The sequence below is a fragment of the Arachis ipaensis genome, chromosome B7 (assembly GCF_059453495.1).
Source record: "Arachis ipaensis isolate K30076 ecotype BB chromosome B7, ASM5945349v1, whole genome shotgun sequence".
NCBI classification, from domain to species: Eukaryota; Viridiplantae; Streptophyta; class Magnoliopsida; order Fabales; family Fabaceae; genus Arachis; species Arachis ipaensis.
In genome coordinates this window covers 19,520,382-19,539,678 of record NC_142442.1, presented here as the reverse complement: position 1 = coordinate 19,539,678, position 19,297 = coordinate 19,520,382, and the positions used below count along the sequence as shown (strand labels likewise).

At 43.1% G+C, this 19,297-nt stretch overlaps 1 pseudogene; it reads left to right on the top strand.

Moving 5' to 3' along the window:
* Positions 1–18,426: 18,426 nt before the first annotated feature.
* LOC148550512 (uncharacterized) lies at positions 18,427–19,090 on the top strand (annotated as a pseudogene).
* The last annotated feature ends 207 nt before the right edge of the window (positions 19,091–19,297 follow it).

Below are 19,297 nucleotides of genomic sequence, written 5' to 3'. Positions count from 1 at the left end.
TTCTTATAAGAGAAGAAAGGTTTTGGATTTCTGAAAGATTAAATATTGTTTCTTTGAAAAGGTTTTGAATGATTAGCTATTGGTTTTTAAAAGATTCATAAGGCAATGATAATCACTAAGCTTGAAAACAGTTTTGTTATTAAATATCTTCTTATGACAATTCTGAAACTCCGTGGTGAGACCGTGTGGTTAGATTCTCACCCCCTACAGCTCTACCTTTTTAGGAATCGGATGAAGGAGCATTATGAAGAGTTATACTGCGTTTTGGTTTATATGATATTGTATTAACTAGATAATTTTTCTTCCCTCATATTTGTTATTACAATTTTATACGAGGGATAGGAGTTGTATGTTTTATATGTATATTACATTATAAGCTATTATGTAAGGATTCTTGTATATGAATCTATGCCTGTTTGTTTTTTTAAGGTAAAGTATTTATTTCCAATTTTCAAAAAAATCAGCGATACGGTGTCGAGTCATAGGCTCCTATTTTAATATTAAGTATATAAAGTAGTCGTAATACTTCTTGCTATCAAAGTGGCGAAGCCGGAAGCATGACATTCTGGTAGTGAGGGTGTTACACATTCGGCAGCAGAAGAACCCACTCCTGAACCCTTGAGATCTAAGTCTAGGTCAATCCCTCAACGTCCACAAAGAGGTAATCCTCGTGTCCCTCTTAAATTGGTTAAGGAGCCTCACAACATTGATTCTTTTGAACACAAATCTCAATTTATGACCTCCCACCCAACTACAACCCTCACCATTTTCGCTCAATCATGAACCATGACTTTTATGAAGTTGTCATTGTTCATCGTCCCATATGCCCCACTTTTTTAGCTAAGTTACTAAATCTGAAAAAGAAAGGTTTTACATTTTTTGAAAATCTTGAATTTCTGGACTGAAATCAATTTTTCAAAATTAAAAAGCTTGTTTATCCTATTTTAGTTCGAAAGTTTTATGCAAATCTGATCTACCATGAGGGAAGCATTTATTCTTATGTTAAAGGTCGTGAAATTATTTTGAATAGTGAATCCATTAGTGACTCATTAGAATACACTGATGTTGGTATCTATGCTTATACTGCGGGTAAGTGGGAAGAGGGGTTGGGTGTATCATATAAAGAAGCTCTGGCTCATGTGTGTGAGAACATTTTTCTGATTGATTGCCTTACACCTACTCACAAAGCCCTCGGCCCTCTTCGTGCGCAGTTGCATCGTATAGTGAACCACATTATTCTGCCTCAAAGCTGCTCATATCAGAGGGTGTCTTTCTGTGATACTTTGGTTTTATATGCTATCATCACTAGAACTGAAATCTCTTTTGCATATTTAATAATGAGGCATATGTTTAACTGTATAAAGAGTGACAAAAATATGGCTCTTCCTTATGGCATATTTTTAACTTGCATATTTGAACAATTTGGTGTTGACCTTTCAAATGAATCATATAAAAATAGACACTTATATCTAAAAGGAGGTAGTTCAGTGAAACAGCACAAAAAGGGACCTATGAGAACTGAAAAGGTGGTCCTTGACAATGTTGATGATGATGAACTCGATGACACTCATCCTCCTTCTACCTCAAAAACTTCAGCCTTAACTGATCACAAATCACTCCCCTTTGAAGTTGTGAAGGATGTTCTGCAAGAGTTTGTGAACCTATCCAACCATCTAATCTCTACAAGCAAACAAGAAAGGAAGCTTGCGGTCAAACATCTAATCTATATCAAATTTTGTTTGTACAAGCTTGTGTATATTGTGAAAATTGTGCTATCTGTATATTGTGTATAGTTGTATTCTCAATGTGGATATTTGAACTGGAAACAAAAAGATGAGCAAAGTCAGGGAGAGCAATCATTAAGAAAGAAAGGGGGAGCACATCAAAACTACTAGATGTCATCAAAGGAAAGTGCCTTAATATTATCTATTTCAATTCTTTTGATTCTATCCTTTGAAATTATATTTGTCATTAAGGGGGAGATTGTTGAGTTGAAAACATAACTAATTTAATAATGATGACAAACATTGATTTATTGGGGTAAACACCCAATTGGATTTGATTGCTTTATTTAGTGATGCAGGCCCAAAATGTATATTGCTGTAGCCCAAACCATTAGAACAAAGAAATTAACGTTGCTAAAGGAATTTTTATTCCACAAACAAATTCCAAAGCCATCCAACCGTAAGTGAATCAAACCTAACCTAAAGCTCACAAGTACACTTCGGTTAAAAACACGAGAGAGAGAGAGAGAGAGAGAGAGAGAGAGAGAGAGAGCTTCATCTTCAAGCTCACATACACTAGAGAAGAAAGAAAGAGAAAGGTTAATCAATAAAGCAAAAGTCCAATCGCCCAAATTAAAGCATGTTAAGCCAAGTCAGAGGTTAAAGGTAAATAATTTCCATTTTCATGCAAGTTGATTTCTTCACTTCATCTCCTATGCTCAACAATGCCATTTAAAGAAAAATGAAAAAAAAATGATGGTTGATAATCTCTGCTGTGAATCAACGGTTAAAGTTATTGCTTGGAGTCAAAGCACATTTTCAAGGGTTTGGATTTGGGATTATCACTAAGCAAACTCATCTCTGTCGCTCTACACTCCTCGGTCAAATAAAAACCAGATTTGAAATCCCTAATTTTGGGGGTTGATTGAAGAAAGAGAAGGGATGATTTCTGAAAGCCCAGGATTCAAGAAGTTAACTCTGGAGGAACTCTAACTGTGGCTCTGACTAAAGTACAAAAGAAAAGTTGAATCTCATTAGAGCTAAAGGAGAGAGAACCCGAGAAAGAAAGTAAAAATTGAATCCTCACTACTAAGTTTGAAGTCTTTGAAGCATTGCACCTATGCTAAAGGGAGCACTCTGCCAAGATAAAGAACAAGGTTATGAGTTTAAATGCTGGATTTAGTGCATAGATTCAAAACTGTTATTCATCATCTCCTTCATGTTTTACTGTTTTGTATTTTAGTTTTAATGTATATCTTTTTTAGTTTTCTTTGAGAGGTAAAAGGTAAGAAAGAGAGGCATTGAAAAAAAGTCATAGAGTGAAAAAGGCTGAGAGAAACACTTGAGAGAAAAGCCAAGAGTGATTTCAGATTTCTTTTGATTGTATTTTCTGTCTTGTGTTATGTATCCCTTGCTAAGTTGGGTAAGCACTTAGTATAGTGAGTCTAGGTATTAGCATAACTAAGTCAAGTTCAGGTTGAAGCTTGTGTCCTCAGATAGGATTACGTTGAGTCCTAGGGAATTGGTGTATGTAATACTTGGATTATAGTGAAAATTCCACCAACATTGTGGTGGAGACTGGATGTAGGTTGCACTACACAAGGTAACTGAATCAGGATACATGGCTGTGTCATCTTCTTCCTCTCTGCTTTAGTTTTATTTTCTGATTTTTATGAGTCAAAACAAAATTGACTCCTAAATTATCCACTGCGTAAACCTAACAGAAATCAAGTTCAAAGTTCTGTGTTTAAGGCTTATTTAATCAAATTTAAAGAAGGCCATAGATTCAACCCCCTTCTCTAAGTCTTCTAGAACCTTCAAAAATAATTAAAAAAATTAAAATATATATATTTTAATATCAATAAAATATCAAAATATCATTAAGATTTATCTAAAAAATACTTTATATTTTATATGTATACGTGTCCCCATGTTTTATAAGATTTTAAATTTCGTGTGTCGGCGTATCCCGTGTCGTGTCGTGTCCCATGTTCGTGTCAGTGTCTGTGCATCATAGCACACAACCCTTATTCCTTGTTCTTTGAGTGTGTTTTTATTTCTATTTTATGTTGATTCAAGCTTACTTTCAGAGATTCAAAAGATAAAGAGGATAGTACACACAAAAGCCATTTTAATATTTTGTTTGAGTGTTTTGCTTTGTAAAGTGTGTTGGAATTAGAATGCACTTGATTCTCCTTAATTAAGTTGGGTTAGCACCTAAGTGAATTATTAAATTTGTTGAGATAATTTTAGTGGTTTAAAAGAGTATATATGAATATTTTGGAATTAGTATTTATAATCTCATTGATTATAGTAAAAATTATATTATTGTTGTAGTGGAGATAATATTTACATTAAAAGTGATATCACATTAAAAATGACTAAAATAGAATCAATATTAACGTTATTCGAAAATACTTGTAAAGAATGTAAGACACAAATAATTCTGTTACGGCCTGGCCCAAACCCTCCACGGGTCGGCCCGACCCGGGCGTCACCCGACCCGGACGGTCACGGGTGAGGCGCCCCGCAGCCGACCCGGACACGCGTCCCAGACAGCTCACCCACAGCTGTAGGAGCACGTCCCGGAAAAGTGGGCCTGCCCTCATTGGGCCCACCTCTGGCAGTATATAAGGGGAAGGCTTACTCTTCCCCCACGGAACGTCACACTTCACATCACCCTTTCCACCTGCACATGTACTGACTAGAGCGTCGGAGTGTCTTTGCAGGTGGCACCTCCCTTTTTTCTTCGCACGAAGTATTCGGGACCTCGCGTACCCCTGATCGGCAGCCCACGACTTGACGAGCCCCTGCCATCACCCCGGATCGCAACCCGAACCGTCCGGTAACCGACCTACCGAACATTGGCGCCGTCTGTGGGGACTCGTCCATGGACTTCGTGCTAGTCGAAACGGAGGCAGGCCGCGAGGCCGTATCCGGAGGCGACGCCGCCGAGACGGAAACCCGACAACATCCGAGATCACCCCCGAGGGACGCAACCCAATCACATGAGAGACGCCCCTTTGGGGGGACCGGAGACAACCACGCCAGAATAATGCAAGAGCTACGCCATAGAATGCAAGACTTAGAGCGCCGGTTAGCGGACAGAAAACGCGACCAGCGCACCCCAGAACAGAGTCACTCCCGATCTCGCTCCAGGAGCCGTTCCCGGCGCACGCCTAGCCCCCATGTCGAGTCAGAAAGCACTGGGGAGAGAGGGCGCGCGAGAAGACGTCACGACCCTGTCATTTATGCCAGACGTGAAAGGCGGCGTACGACGAACCGGGGGACGAAGACGCTCGTCGGGAGAACGACGATGGGAGAACGAATACCCGGGGACCCGTGATAATAGTGGCCACCCCATTCCACCGCTCCATACTCGAAGTCCGGCTGCCAAAACATTTTGACAAACCAACGGACATGAGGTATGATGGAACGCAGGACCCCCTGGAGCATCTAACGGCCTTTGAGGCCAGGATGAACTTAGAAGGAGTAGGAGATGAGGTAAGGTGTCGCGCCTTCCCGGTCACCCTGGCGGGACCTGCAATACGGTGGTTCAATAACCTCCTGCAGGGCTCGGTGACCCAATTCTCCGACATCAGCCATGCTTTCCTGGCTCAGTTCACAACCAGGATCGCGAAAGCCAAGCACCCGATCAATTTGCTAGGGGTGACCCAAAGAGCCGGGGAGCCGACCAGGAAATACTTGGATCGTTTCAACGACGAGTGCCTGGAAATTGACGGTTTGACGGACTCAGTGGCGAGTTTATGTTTGACGAATGGGCTCCTGAATGAGGACTTCAGGAAGCACCTTACCACAAAGCCAGTCTGGACAATGCAGGAGATCCAATGCGTGGCTAAGGAGTATATCAACGACGAGGAGGTCAGCCGGGTCGTGGCTGCCAATAAACGGCAATCCCCCTACAACCAAACCAGGCACCACGATGGTGGAGAAAGACAAAAGGAACACACCAGGGATGGCGGCTCGAGCAAGACGACAAAACCATTTCCCCGAGTCGGGAAATTCACCAACTACACCCCCCTCGCGGCACCGATTACGGAGGTCTACCAACAGATAGCCGAGAAAGGGATACTATCAAGGCCCCGTCCTCTGAAGGACAGGACGGGGGGAAACAAAAGCCTCTACTGTGAATATCACAAGGGGTACGGGCACAAGACCCAAGACTGCTTCGACCTAAAGGATGCCCTGGAGCAAGCAATCAGGGACGGAAAGCTTGCCGACTTCTCCCACCTCATAAGGGAACTGAGGAGACAGAATCGGGATCACGAGGGTGAGGACAGGTCCCGGGCGACAAGACGACGTCAAGAACCAGAGGGAGACGACCACGGTCTCACGGTAGTGAATGTAGTAACTGCAAAGAATTCCGCCCCGAGGTCGAAATCGGCGCAGAAGAAAGACGCCAAGGTCCTGGCAGTCTCCTCCTCATCTGCTAGGAGTTCCCGGGGACACCCATCCATCTCTTTCGGCCCCGAGGATCAATGGTTCAATGAGGTACCGGAAAGTCCCCCATGGTTATCACGGCCAGAGTCGGAACCGGACTCGTCAAATGGATCCTAGTGGACACGGGGGCAGACTCGAACATCATGTTTCGCAACGTCTTCGACGCCTTGGGGCTGCGTGATACCGACCTGGCGACCCACCAGCACAGTGTGGTAGGGTTGGGTGATCACTTCATCAAGCCAGATGGGATCATCTCACTACCAACCTCCCTTGGACAAGGACAGAGGCGAAGAATGGTAATGGCCGATTTTGTTGTCTTACGAGATTCCACTACTTATAATATCATCCTGGGGAGAAAAACCATCAATGACCTCGGAGCAGCGATTAGCACGAAACTGCTCGTAATGAAGTTTGTTACCGATGACGGATCCGTAGGGTCCATCAGAGGAGACTTGGAAACGGCAGTCGCTTGCGACCACGCCAGTCTCTCTCTTAGGAAAAAATCCAAAGAAGCATCCGGGGTCTTCCTTGTCGACCTGGATGCCAGGATAGACGACAAGCCCAGACCTGAGCCAGAAGGGGACTTGGAAAAATTTAGGGTCGGCGATAGGGACGATAAACAGAAACCTCCCCCATGAATTAAAAGAACCTTTGATGAAGATGATCAGAGCCAACGCCGATCTCTTCGCCTGGACACCAGCCGATATGCCAGGGATAGACCCCCAGCTCATGTCACACCATCTGGCCGTCAAGCCGGAGGCCAAGCCAGTGGCTCAGAGGAGGAGAAAGATGTCACAAGAAAGGGCAGAGGAGGTGGCCAGGCAGACGGCTAGCCTCCTTGAAGCAGGGTTCATTCGAGAGCTGGACTATTCGACTTGGCTGTCAAACGTGGTTTTGGTGAAAAAACACAGTGGGAGGTGGAGAATGTGCATGGACTACTCCGACCTCAACAAGGCATGTTCTAAGGATTGCTACCCCCTGCCCAACATTGACGCACTCGTCGACGCAGCAGCGGGGTACCAATACCTGAGCTTCATGGACGCCTACTCTGGGTACAATCAGATACCGATGCACCGACCCGACGAGGACAAAACGGCGTTCATAACACCAGGAGGGATCTATTGTTACAAGATGATGCCGTTTGGTCTAAAAAATGCTGGCGCCACGTACCAAAGACTAATGAACAAGATATTCAATGAGCTCATAGGCAAGACAGTAGAAGTCTACGTGGACGACATCCTCGCAAAAACCGCACGTCCCGACGACCTCCTGAGATACCTAGGGGGCGTGTTCGCCTCCCTCCGGCAGCACGGCATGAGGCTCAACCCGCTCAAGTGCGCCTTTGCCATGGAAGCTGGGAAGTTCCTGGGGTTCATGATCACCCAAAGAGGAGTAGAGGCCAACCCTGAGAAGTGCCAAGCGATTCTCCAGATGAAGAGCCCGGGTTGCATCAAAGACGTCCAGCGGCTGGCGGAAAGGCTGACGGCGTTATCCCGTTTCCTCGGCGCATCGGCAGCAAAAGCCCTGCCCTTCTTCAATCTAATGAAAAAGGGGATAGCATTCAACCACTTCAAGAAAATCCTAGCAACGCCTCCGGTGCTCGGAAAGCCCAAAGCCGAAGAGCCACTCTACCTCTACCTAGCAGTAACAGAGGAAGCACTTGCAGCAGTGCTCGTAAGAGAAGAAGGGAAAGCTCAGCAACCGATTTACTTCGTAAGTAGGGCCCTACAAGGAGCAGAGCTGAGGTATAGCAAATTGGAAAAACTGGCGCTGACACTCCTAACCTCCTCTCGAAGGTTGAGGTAATACTTCCAGGGTCACCGTGTAGTCGTCAGAACGGATCAAGCGATCCGACAAGTACTCCAGAAACCCGATTTGGCTGGAAGGATGATGACCTGGGCCATTGAGCTGTCCCAATATGACTTGCACTATGAGCCCCGTCACGCAATCAAGGCACAGGCAATGGCAGATTTCTTAGTAGAGGTAACGGGCGATCCTCCCGAAGAAATGGGCACACGGTGGAGGCTCCACGTAGACGGGGCCTCCAACCAAACGTCCGGGGGAGCCGGGGTCATTTTGGAAAGCCCGGCGGGATTCATCTATGAGCAATCGACCAAGTTCGAGTTTCCCGTGTCGAACAATCAAGCGGAATACGAAGCTCTCCTAGGGGGACTGACATTAGCTCGAGAAGTCGGGGCAACATGGTTGGAGGTATGCAGCGACTCTCAAGTCGTCACCTCGCAGGTAAACGGGAGCTATCAAGCCAGGGACCCCCTTCTACAAAAATATTTGGAAAAGGTAAAAGAATTGGCAAGAGAATTCCAAGAGATCACGGTCCAACACGTTCCGAGAGAAAGGAACACACGGGCAGACCTCCTGTCCAAACTTGCAAGCACGAAGCCGGGAGCAGGTAACCGGTGTCTCATCCAGGGCATGGTGAAGGAACCAACCGTTGCCCTCCATTTGACGGAGTCAAGCCCTTCCTGGATGGACCCCATCACGAACTTCCTGGAACTTGGCAAGTTACCTGACGATGAGAAGGCAGCCAAAGCGTTGAGAAGGGAGGCAGCCAGATACGCAATCATACAAGGGCAACTGTTCAGAAAGGGGATCAGCCAACCCCTGTTGAAGTGCTTACACCCCGACCAGACGGACTATGTACTTAGAGAAGTCCACGAGGGATGCTGCGGCCACCACATCGGGGGCAAGGCCCTAGCAAGGAAGCTCATCCGAGCTGGATATTACTGGCCATCAATGATGAAAGACTCCAGGGAATTTGTTAGGAAATGCGTAAAGTGTCAACAAAACGCCAACTTCCACAAGGCCCCAGCTTCTGAGCTGAGCCTGCTGACGTCTACACGACCCTTCGCCCAATGGGAGTTGACCTTCTAGGACCTTTCCCGGCTGGCCCAGGACAAGTCAAATATCTCATAGTGGCCATCGACTACTACACCAAATGGATAGAGGCTGAGCCACTGGCCAGCATATCTTCCTCCAATTGTCGGAAGTTCATGTGGAGACAGGTGATAACCCGTTTCGGTATCCCAGAGGTTGTCATCTCAGACAATGGGACGCAATTCACGGACAAGAAGTTCACGGAGTTCCTCACCGGCCTGGGAGTAAAACAGAAATTCTCCTCAGTAGAACACCCCCAGACAAATGGACAAGTGGAGTCCGCAAACAAAGTCATCCTGCTCGGTCTCAAGAAGCGCTTAGACAACAAGAAAGGCGCATGGGCCGACAAGCTGGCTTCGGTCCTCTGGTCCTACCGAACAACCGAACAAAGCGCTACGGGGAAAACCCCTTTTCGCCTTACGTACGGGGTCGACACGGTGATACCCGTCGAAATCGGCGAGCCGAGCCCACGGCTACTGCTCGTAGGTGTAGACGAAGCGGTAGAAAAGGACCTGGTGGAAGAGACCAGGGAGATGGCCCACTTGTCAGAGACAACACTGAAACAAAGGATAGCTTTGCGCTACAACGCTAAAGTCCTCAGAAGGGATTTTGAGGAAAGAGACCTCGTCCTACGACGCAACGACGTCGGTCTACCAACCCCAGGTGAAGGAAAACTAGCGGCGAATTGGGAAGGCCCCTACAGGATCAAAGAGGTGCTCGGTAAAGGCGCCTACAGGCTGGAAAGACTCGACGGCAGGGATATCCCGAGAACCTGGAACGCGGCTAACCTGAGGAGGTTTTATTCATAGCTTGGGCTCACCGACCAACCGATCCGATGAACTGGGTAGAGTTTTGCTTTGATCAAGTGTTAATTCCCAGTTATTTGTTTTTATCGAATGCCTTTTATGTTCATAAACATTGTCTAGATAACGACTAATTCTTACTTGTCCAAACTCTTCCATTTATTTTCTTTCAACGCGCACCTCACGAGGTTGCAATCGTAAACGGCAACCCGGGACTGATCACCCCGGGAGGCCAGCGGAACCACGGCCACATCAAACGGCTCCATAAATTAAACCGCAATGGTTCCAATCGAATTACCAGCGCAAACGGCAAAACGGGCACAAGCAATAAGCCCGCCACGAAAAAACGATAACAAAATAAAACAACAAGCAAAATAAACGGTAATAACGACAAGTCGACCAAGCGACTAGTTAGCCATAAAAGTCAAAGTCAACCACAAAGTTACAACAAAAAGTTCAACAAACCCACGCCAAAATATTCAAGTTACAAGAGATCACTTCCTAGGCATATCGACAATCTTGCCGTCTTGAATCATCTTGAAGACCCCAATAGCCGATGTGTCGAAGTCAGGAGCCATGATCTTCACTTGGGCCTTCAGAGCATCTTCAGTCATAGAAATCGCGCTCTTCCCCTGCTCTTTGGTTACCTTCAGCTTTTTCCTGAGCTCCTCGACCTCGGCTTGGGCGGCTTTAGCCATCGAAACGGCTTGGTCACGCTCCTCCTCCAAGACCGCCACCCGACCTTGAGCAGCATTCAACTGGCTCTCCAAGGTCATCTCTCGCTCGGCTAAACGGGCCACCGTCTCATCGGAAGCCTTCAGTTTCTCCGCGGCAGATGTCGCCTTTTCTTCAGAAGCCTTGAGCTTCTCCCCCGTCTCGGACAACCGGCTCTAGAGCAGCTCAACTTACACCTTAAAATCATTGTTAGCCTTGCCAGAGGATTCGAGCTTCCTTCGAAGAGCCTGCATTCCCGACAACTCAAACTCAGCCTTTCGAGCTATCATGGCCCCCTGGAGCAAAGTCTGATACATCCATCTCGCCTGTCCAGCCAAGTTAGTCCCGAGAAAATGCTCCTCCGTCCCGGGGATCAGCTGGGAGTCGATGAATTTTGTAGCATCAAAATTCTTTTCCATGATCGTGAGAGTCCCTTCTGGGCTGGCAGAAGCCCTCCGCCTCTTTGGAGTATGAATGAGCTCCACATCATCATCGTCCTGGCGGGGAGAGGGTGAGTGTCCCCCAACAGCCGCCTCTTCGGGAATGGGGGAACCCTGCACCTCGGCGGGCTTCTTCCCTGATATAGTGGTGTCTTGGGGAGGGAGCTCAGCCTCATTCTCCTTCTCCCCGGAAGGGTCTCCCGACTTCCCGGCATCCTTCTCCACAGCCTTCTCGTCATCACAGTCTTCACCAAATTCTCAAGACCCGTTACTGTAGCAGACATTTCCACTGCAGCAAACAGACAAACACATTAGTCGTTAGATCAGGTAAAGCAAACAGTGATAAACAACACAAACACCAAACAAGACGACTCACGGATATAGCTCCTGGCGGCCTCCCGTTCACCCATAAGGAGATGGGGATTTACGGGGTTCTTCTCAAAAAGAGCAAATAACACATCGGCTATTTTCTTATCTATGGGGGGACATCCTTTTATACGTCACCTTAATAAAAGAGTTCGACCCCGCCCCAAAACTCCAATAAGTGGGGATGAGGCGCTCCCCCTCTAACGACAACCAAAAAGGGTGGCGCCCTTTAACGGGGCGGACTTTGAAGAATTTATCTTTGAACCCATGATAGGAGTCCTCGAACAAACCAAATATTCTCCTACCGTGGGCAGACCGGAAAGAGAGGAACCCTTTCCTCGCTTTCCCTTGTTTGGAGGGGTTGGTAAGGTTGAAGAAGAAGAGGAAGACATCCACCGACACTGGCAGCTCAAGATACTCGCAAACCATCTCGAAACAGTGGATAGAAGCCCAGCTGTTCGGATGGAGCTGTGACGGCGACACGGATATCCGACTAAGAAGCGCCATCTGGAAATCGGAAAACGGTATCCGAACGCCAACCTGAGTGAACATGGCTTTATAAAACCAAATCCAGTCGGGAACACGAGGAGAACGAAAATTGATCTCGTACAAACGCTTGTTGGGGGCAGGAACGACGGTCTCGTAGTTGGTCTCATCGTCTGTTCCCCCACACAAGTAACTGGCTTGTCGGAACTCCGTCAACTCCGCCAGGTCCATTTGGTTTGGCGAGTCCTTTACGTCTGAGGTCACCCAGGCATAGGGGTCGTAGGCCGCGCCAGAAGTAGAAGCCCGGGAGACGATGCGAGGCACACCTACAGTTGGGGTACCACTCCATTAGTCTATGAGGTCGAAAACTCGGATAAACCCAGAAACAATGTCCACACTACTTAGCAGTTAATACCAAGCCTAGCCAAAGCTATGTCTACCCCACAAGCCACCTAAAAACTTACCCTGGAATGGTACCCCTCCCCTAACACACCTATCTACCACCTAAGGCCATATAACCACAAAAACCAAGCAGAACAGCAAACGCAAGCAACAAACATACGGCAGTAAGACACAAGTAAAGCGCAAGAGAATAGGGATCGAGAGTTACCTGAATTGGTTGCAGGAACTTGAAAGTGAAGGAAGAGGCATAGGGATGCTCGAACAAGAAGTTTTGGATAGCAGGAAGAGAAGAAAATAGGAATAGCAAGAATGGAAGAAAAAGAAAGAAGAAACTGTTTAAAAACCGCTACACAAAGCGCGAAAAGGCCAGGGGCAAAATGGTCTTTGCGCGCGGGATTTTTGTAACCCATTATGAGCATTTAATGCTCAGCGCGAAGAACGAAGCGACGAACGGTTGCCTCAGACAACCAAAAGACACGCGCGCAGGGGGCACGTCCCTCCCACGGACGGCCGGTCTGACGACGACACACGGAGCGGGAAATAACACGCCACTCGTAGTTCTCACGACTACCACTGGCGCGTGGGGGCACTGTTACGGCCTGGCCCAAACCCTCCACGGGTCGGCCCGACCCGGGCGTCACCCGACCTAGACGGTCACGGGTGAGGCGCCCCGCAGCCGACCCGGACACGCGTCCCAGACAGCTCACCCACAGCTGTAGGAGCACGTCTCGGAAAAGTGGGCCTGCCCTCATTGGGCCCACCTCTGTTAGTATATAAGGGGAAGGCTTACTCTTCCCCCAAGGTACTTCACACTTCACATCACCCTTTCCACCTGCACATGTACTGACTAGAGCGTCGGAGTGTCTTTGCAGGTGGCACCCCCCTTTTTCTTCGCACGAAGTATTCGGGACCTCGCGTACCCCTGATCGGCAGCCCACGACTTGACGAGCCCCTGCCATCATCCCGAATCGCAACCCGAACCGTCCGGTAACCGACCTACCGAACAAATTCTTTTCATAAAAATTTAAAATAGTCTAATAAGAAGCAGTTGCAATATATAAAAAGGATTAGTAGTTCTTACATAACAGGACGGTGCGATTTGGATTGATATTAAAGAAAAAATCAATCCGACCTGAAGTATATAATTTGTTATAGTTTGATTGTATCAATTTGATTTTACTTTTAAATATGATCCATATTTGGTTTATTCATTTTTTAACAAATAAAATTGTAACATTTTATATTATTAAAAATCAAAAATAACTTTAAATTATTAAAATAAATAAATAAATAAATATCGTTTTATATTTATAAAATTCTTACTAAATAACCATAATAATAACACATAAATAGGATATATAAAACCATGTAATAAATTAAATATATTATGTGCAATTAAATTTAATAATAAAATAATAATATTATTATATTATATTTTAATTTTACAATTTAGATTGGAATAGTTCACTTTTAAAAAGTGAATTCAAAATGCGATTCATTTTATGCAATTTGTTAAGAATATAGTTCAACCTAATTTAAATTAGTGCGATTTTAATCGATTTTTAATTTAGATTGAATTAAAAGAATTGTTTTATTTAGATTTAAACACCTCTAATATATAATAGTATTTATAATAAAATATAAGAGAATATCAATTAGGGAAAGGGGAAGGATCCATTAATCAATTCAAATTCTAGTTCGAAATAAAAAAAAATGTAATACTTTGACTAATCAAATTAAAAAATGATAGATGATAAAGAAATTATAAAATAGAGAAAAAGATAATAGAAGAATAGAATACAAAATATTATTTGAATATTCTAAAAGAATGAAAGAAAAATTAAAGAATCATCCTAAAAAAATAAAAGACATAGAGATTATTATATAGTAATAGAAACACAAAGTTATATGTAAGCATAAATCATGTATTTAATGTGATTAATTTCACATCAAATTATATACTTGATATAATAATAATTAATTATAATTAATTATAGTTGATTTGATTTAATCAATTACATAAAATAAAAACATTCTCAAGATGAAACTACATCTATCAGTTTTCTCATTAATTATGATGGATTATAATTGATTTAGGATTCAGTATGATATATGCATTAATTAAATCAATTAGTTGATAATTTATTTGTTATATTTAATTAATTAATATAAATTATAATAAATCGTATGATACTTAAATATCTAATCAAATCAATAGTTAATATAATTAATTTATCGTAATGAATTAAATTTAATGAGTTAAAAGAAATAAATCCAAAAACACTTTCAGAAGCATGTCGCGTCAGCTCCATCTTTAAATTTAGAAATTCAATTTTTATATAATAAAATTAGTATATGTTTCTGTGTCCTGCACGAGATAATACATAAAATTATTTAAAGTTTTTTATTAAAAAAATTAAAGAAAAAATATATATAGTCATTATTACTATAAATATTTACAAAGTTATAATTAAAATCAAACTCTAAGAATTTTTAATATTAAAAATAATTAGTATTTATTTTAACTAATTTGAATTGGTTGAATGATTATCTCACTTGTCCACTTAAATAAGTATTAGGGGTTCGAATCCCGCTTTGTGTGCATAACAATTTATTGGCTAGCGGTAGACCCCTTAATAAATAGGGCATCAATACGTGAAGAATTAGTTTTCGACCTACATAGTTAGAAAATACCGAAAACAAAATAGTATTTGTATTTAAAGTAGAACAGTTTCTCATTGAAACAATACGTACGAAAATTTGTTTTTGTGAAAATTTATCTATGGCAGTTTTATTTGTTAATATAATATTTATTCTTAAAGTCAAAACAATATATGTAAACCCCGTAAAATTAGCAAATAATTAGCCAATAAATAAAATTTTAATAAGAAAAATTAAAAATATAAATCTAATATTAAAATAAGATAGAGCTCATTAAAACGAGAATTTTGATACAAATTTCAAAAAATTCTTGGGCCGAACGGGCCGAACCGGACCCGAACCGGGCTCGTGGGCCCAACCGTAGCATTAAATAAAATGAGCTCAGCTCATTCTTCATCATTCAAGAAGAGATGGATTCCAAAACCTAGGCTTTGATTCAAACTACCATAACTTCCCCGTTTGAGCTCCAATCACTGCACCATTCATGGCCACGCGTCCAGCACGTCGAGCTCTACATTTTTGTCGGATCAATTTTACTGGTAAGCTCCAATTTCATTTCAGAATCTCTACCCTCTTTCTGATTGTAAAATTGAACCCTTATGATGAAATCTTGCCCAATTTGGGTGTTTTAAATTCGATTTAGCTTTCGAAGCTTATTGGGCTTGAGTTATTATGCATATGGGTATGGTAAGAACAACCTAAACCCTAGTCAATTTTTATTTTATTATGTAAAAGCTGAATTTAGAATATATATGTGTGTATTAGGTGAGAATTAAGTTTATATACATGCTTTGGAATTGAAAAGTAAACATTTGGGGGCTTGGTGGTGATTGAAGCTAAGTTTGAGGCTGGTTACTCTAAGCTTGAGGGGCTGTTTTGTAGCTTGTGAGGTTGCCTTGGATTGGATAAGTGATCGGCCAAGGTATGGTTTAGGTTTCACGCGTTTAACATATAAGGTTTTTGTGAAAACTTAGGCTAGGAAACCCTAGGTTAAGTTGAAATGGTACAATGTATTAAAGGGTTAGCTTTGTAATGATATTGGTTATATTAATGCTTGAGCTTATGTTGAAAATTATGAGCATGCGATGTTGACATTGTTGGATATGTGTTCTTGGAATTGTTAATGAAAGATTGATGATGATATTGATATATGTTAATGGAATTTGGTGATTATGGCTTATTGAGTTAGTTAAAGGTGATTTATGAGTGGGTACTAATGGATGAAGGAAATGGATTAATGAATTTTTAAAATGGAAGCTTATGGTTGGAAAAGGTGGATTTATGACTATTATATGAGTTTTATGTATTGATGAACTTTGGTAGTCCATATCTTACTCTACAAATTTTGAATAAAGATGAAGTTTGTTTTAAATTAAAGAGAGTTTAATAAGCTTGATATTGATATAAAATTTGTGGAAAACCAAATTCTGTAGAGGAAGTTATGGATGCCAGAAATTTGGTGCGAAAAACTGGATTTTTGAATATTGCAGCAGAACTAGATTTTCTGGTGTGTGCCCACGCACAGGTCTGTGCGCACGCACCCAGCAGAAGCAAAATTTTACTTGTGCGTATGCACGCCTCTATGCGCACGCACACCTGGTATTTTTATAAAGTGTGCGTACGCACGCCCCTGTGTGAATGCACACACCAAGATAGGGCTTCTGTTGGTGGCACTAGCACAGGTGAGGCGCTTGCACACTTGGTGATGTGTGCGCACGCACACATCCTGCTTTCTTTCTGGGTTGTTCGCACGCACACATGTGTACGTACGCACACGCCCTGTCTTCCAGCACCTATATTTTTCTGTTCTAAATAGAATTTTGAACCCTAAACCCCTTATTTTTGCCTTGTTAATTCTAAATCCTACTAGTAAGTTTAGTAAATCGCAGAAGTTAGGAGTTTGAGGTAATTTGGGAGTGAAGAAAGAGGTAAATATGATGAGAAATGTGAAAGGGAAGTTGTTAATGAATGAAGTTAATATGCCATAGCTTTGATGTATGATTGAATAAAGATTATGACCATGAAATGGCTTATGAATGATATCTGAGATACGAGTTTTCCTGGGTAAGAACCGTGGCTTGCCACCACGAGTTCCAGGTTGAATCTCGATACTCTGTTGACCCTACGTCGTAAGGGTGACTAGGCACGTATAAATTCCCAGGTATGGATAGCCCCCATTGAGTGAGTAAATGATAAATGAATGTGAAATCTATGCATAGACTCATGGGGATGCGCGATGGGGGACAGTCTAAGGTTTTAGGACTTGTCGGGTTGGCTGAATAACCGACAGATGAACCTCATCAGCCATAGGACAGGTATGCATCATGCGCATTTATTTGTTTTGATTGCTATGCATTATCTGAGATTGCCTAATTGAATATATATATATATATATATATCCTGCTACCTGCTATTCTTGCTATTTGCACTATCTGCTTCTTACTTGTGTGTGAACTTGTTTGGTTGATTGTCTCTGCATGATTTACGGATGGCGGAGGAACGAAGGAAGGGTGAAAAGGGTTGGTGGTTATGTTAAGTTTGAATTTGAGTAGGTTTAGGGATGCTTAGCTTACCTACCCCTATTTATGGCTTTTACTTAGAAGTTAAGTTCTATAATTGTATGACGAAGTTCTAGGATTGCCTCTGGCATTCCCAAGACCTTATTTATTATACGTGTGGCACCTTTACCATGCTGAGAACTTCCGGTTCTTATCTCATACTGTGTTGTTGTTTTCAGATGCAGGTCGAGAGGCTCCTCGCTAGGCGTCTGGATTCTGGAAGCGGAGTAGTCCTGGGTGTATTTTGGGCTTTGTGTTTGTATATATATGACTCATGTACTTAGCTTGCTCTCCAAGAAACTTGTTTATTTTGTTCCTCACAGAGGTTGAGGGAGATCTAGGACCTTATTTTGAGTTTTGAGTATTTTGGGATATCTGTATATATATGTATATATATTCTCCGGCCAGTCTTAGCTTCGCAGGCTGAGTCAGGAGCTAGTTATGCTATTTCCTTGGCCTTCCTTTACTCTCTTGTTTATCTTTATCTATTCCTATTAGGTTTCTTAGCATGTAAGTAATCCTATTCCTCAAACGTTGCGCTTTTCATTTTGCGAATTAGTTTTACCCGTTTTTCAAGGCTCATAGTATATTATCTTTTCCACCATTATATGTATATATTTTACTTTGTAGAGGTCCGTAACACCACACTACCTCTGTTCTACGACTTAAGTGTAAAACTCTGTGTAGTAGGGTGTTATATTATGGTATCAGAGCAGTTCGTTCCTATAGAGCCTAAGGGACAGACTGATTATGCCTCTGGGCATATTCTGGGTGTCTATACATGCTATTTAGGGTATCTAAGTGATATATGTGGCATGAATGCTCATGAGCATGCATCTGGGACTTTGAAATACTGGACTTGAGATATTGAGACTGATCACCTTGATATCACTTGTTTGGTATGAACAGGAACAAAATGGCATCTCATGGGCACGGTCGTGAGCGTAATCGAGGTCGAGGACGGAGAGTTAATAAGGTAACCATAGCGATAGATAGTTTGACTGATATCATGACCGCAATGACGAGTGTTGTTGCTGCCATTGGTGCTGTTGCTGCTGCGACCATCCGGGTGATAGATAGGATGGAACCACAAGCTGGAACTGGCAACGATGGTGATAATGAATATGAAGGTGGACATAATGTTCCGAATATAGCGGTACCAGTGGGTTATCTGGAGCAAGTTAAAACGGGTCAGGCAACGGGAGAAAGCTCAAGGAGGACTGAGGTAGCAAGGAATAATCGCCGGGAACTCTTCACAAAGAAAAAAGGGACATATTACACCTAGGAGCCAAAATTTCAAAAAGAATTGTTTTGTCGCTTCACATTTTCAGCGCCGGAACAATGACCGAAGGAACGACAACCGTCCGGATCCGAATTCAGAAGGGCAAACTAGTACCTAACCGGATGACTTAAGGTGCCCAAGATGCAAGAAGTACCATCTAAATAGACCATGCAGGGCCGGATTAGGCGTATGTTACAAGTGCGGGAAGCCGGGGCATATAGCTCGAGACTGTCCACACAAGAAACGCCGCGATGCATCGAATCCGATCTTTAGACCCGAGGTAACCATGAACTCGTAGTTGAGTTTTTAACTACCTTGCGTATCATTAATATATGTAACATCCATTTATGAAGCATGACAAGTTTTGATGACCGTGGAGTTCGAGCCGATGGTTAGTCGAAGATTATTAGTTGTCGAGATGGAGCGATACTTAGCTAACTTAGAGGAGTGGCTAAGTTCTTGAAGGATAAGAATCAGAATGACGCAATGAAAGCAGGGTAGATTA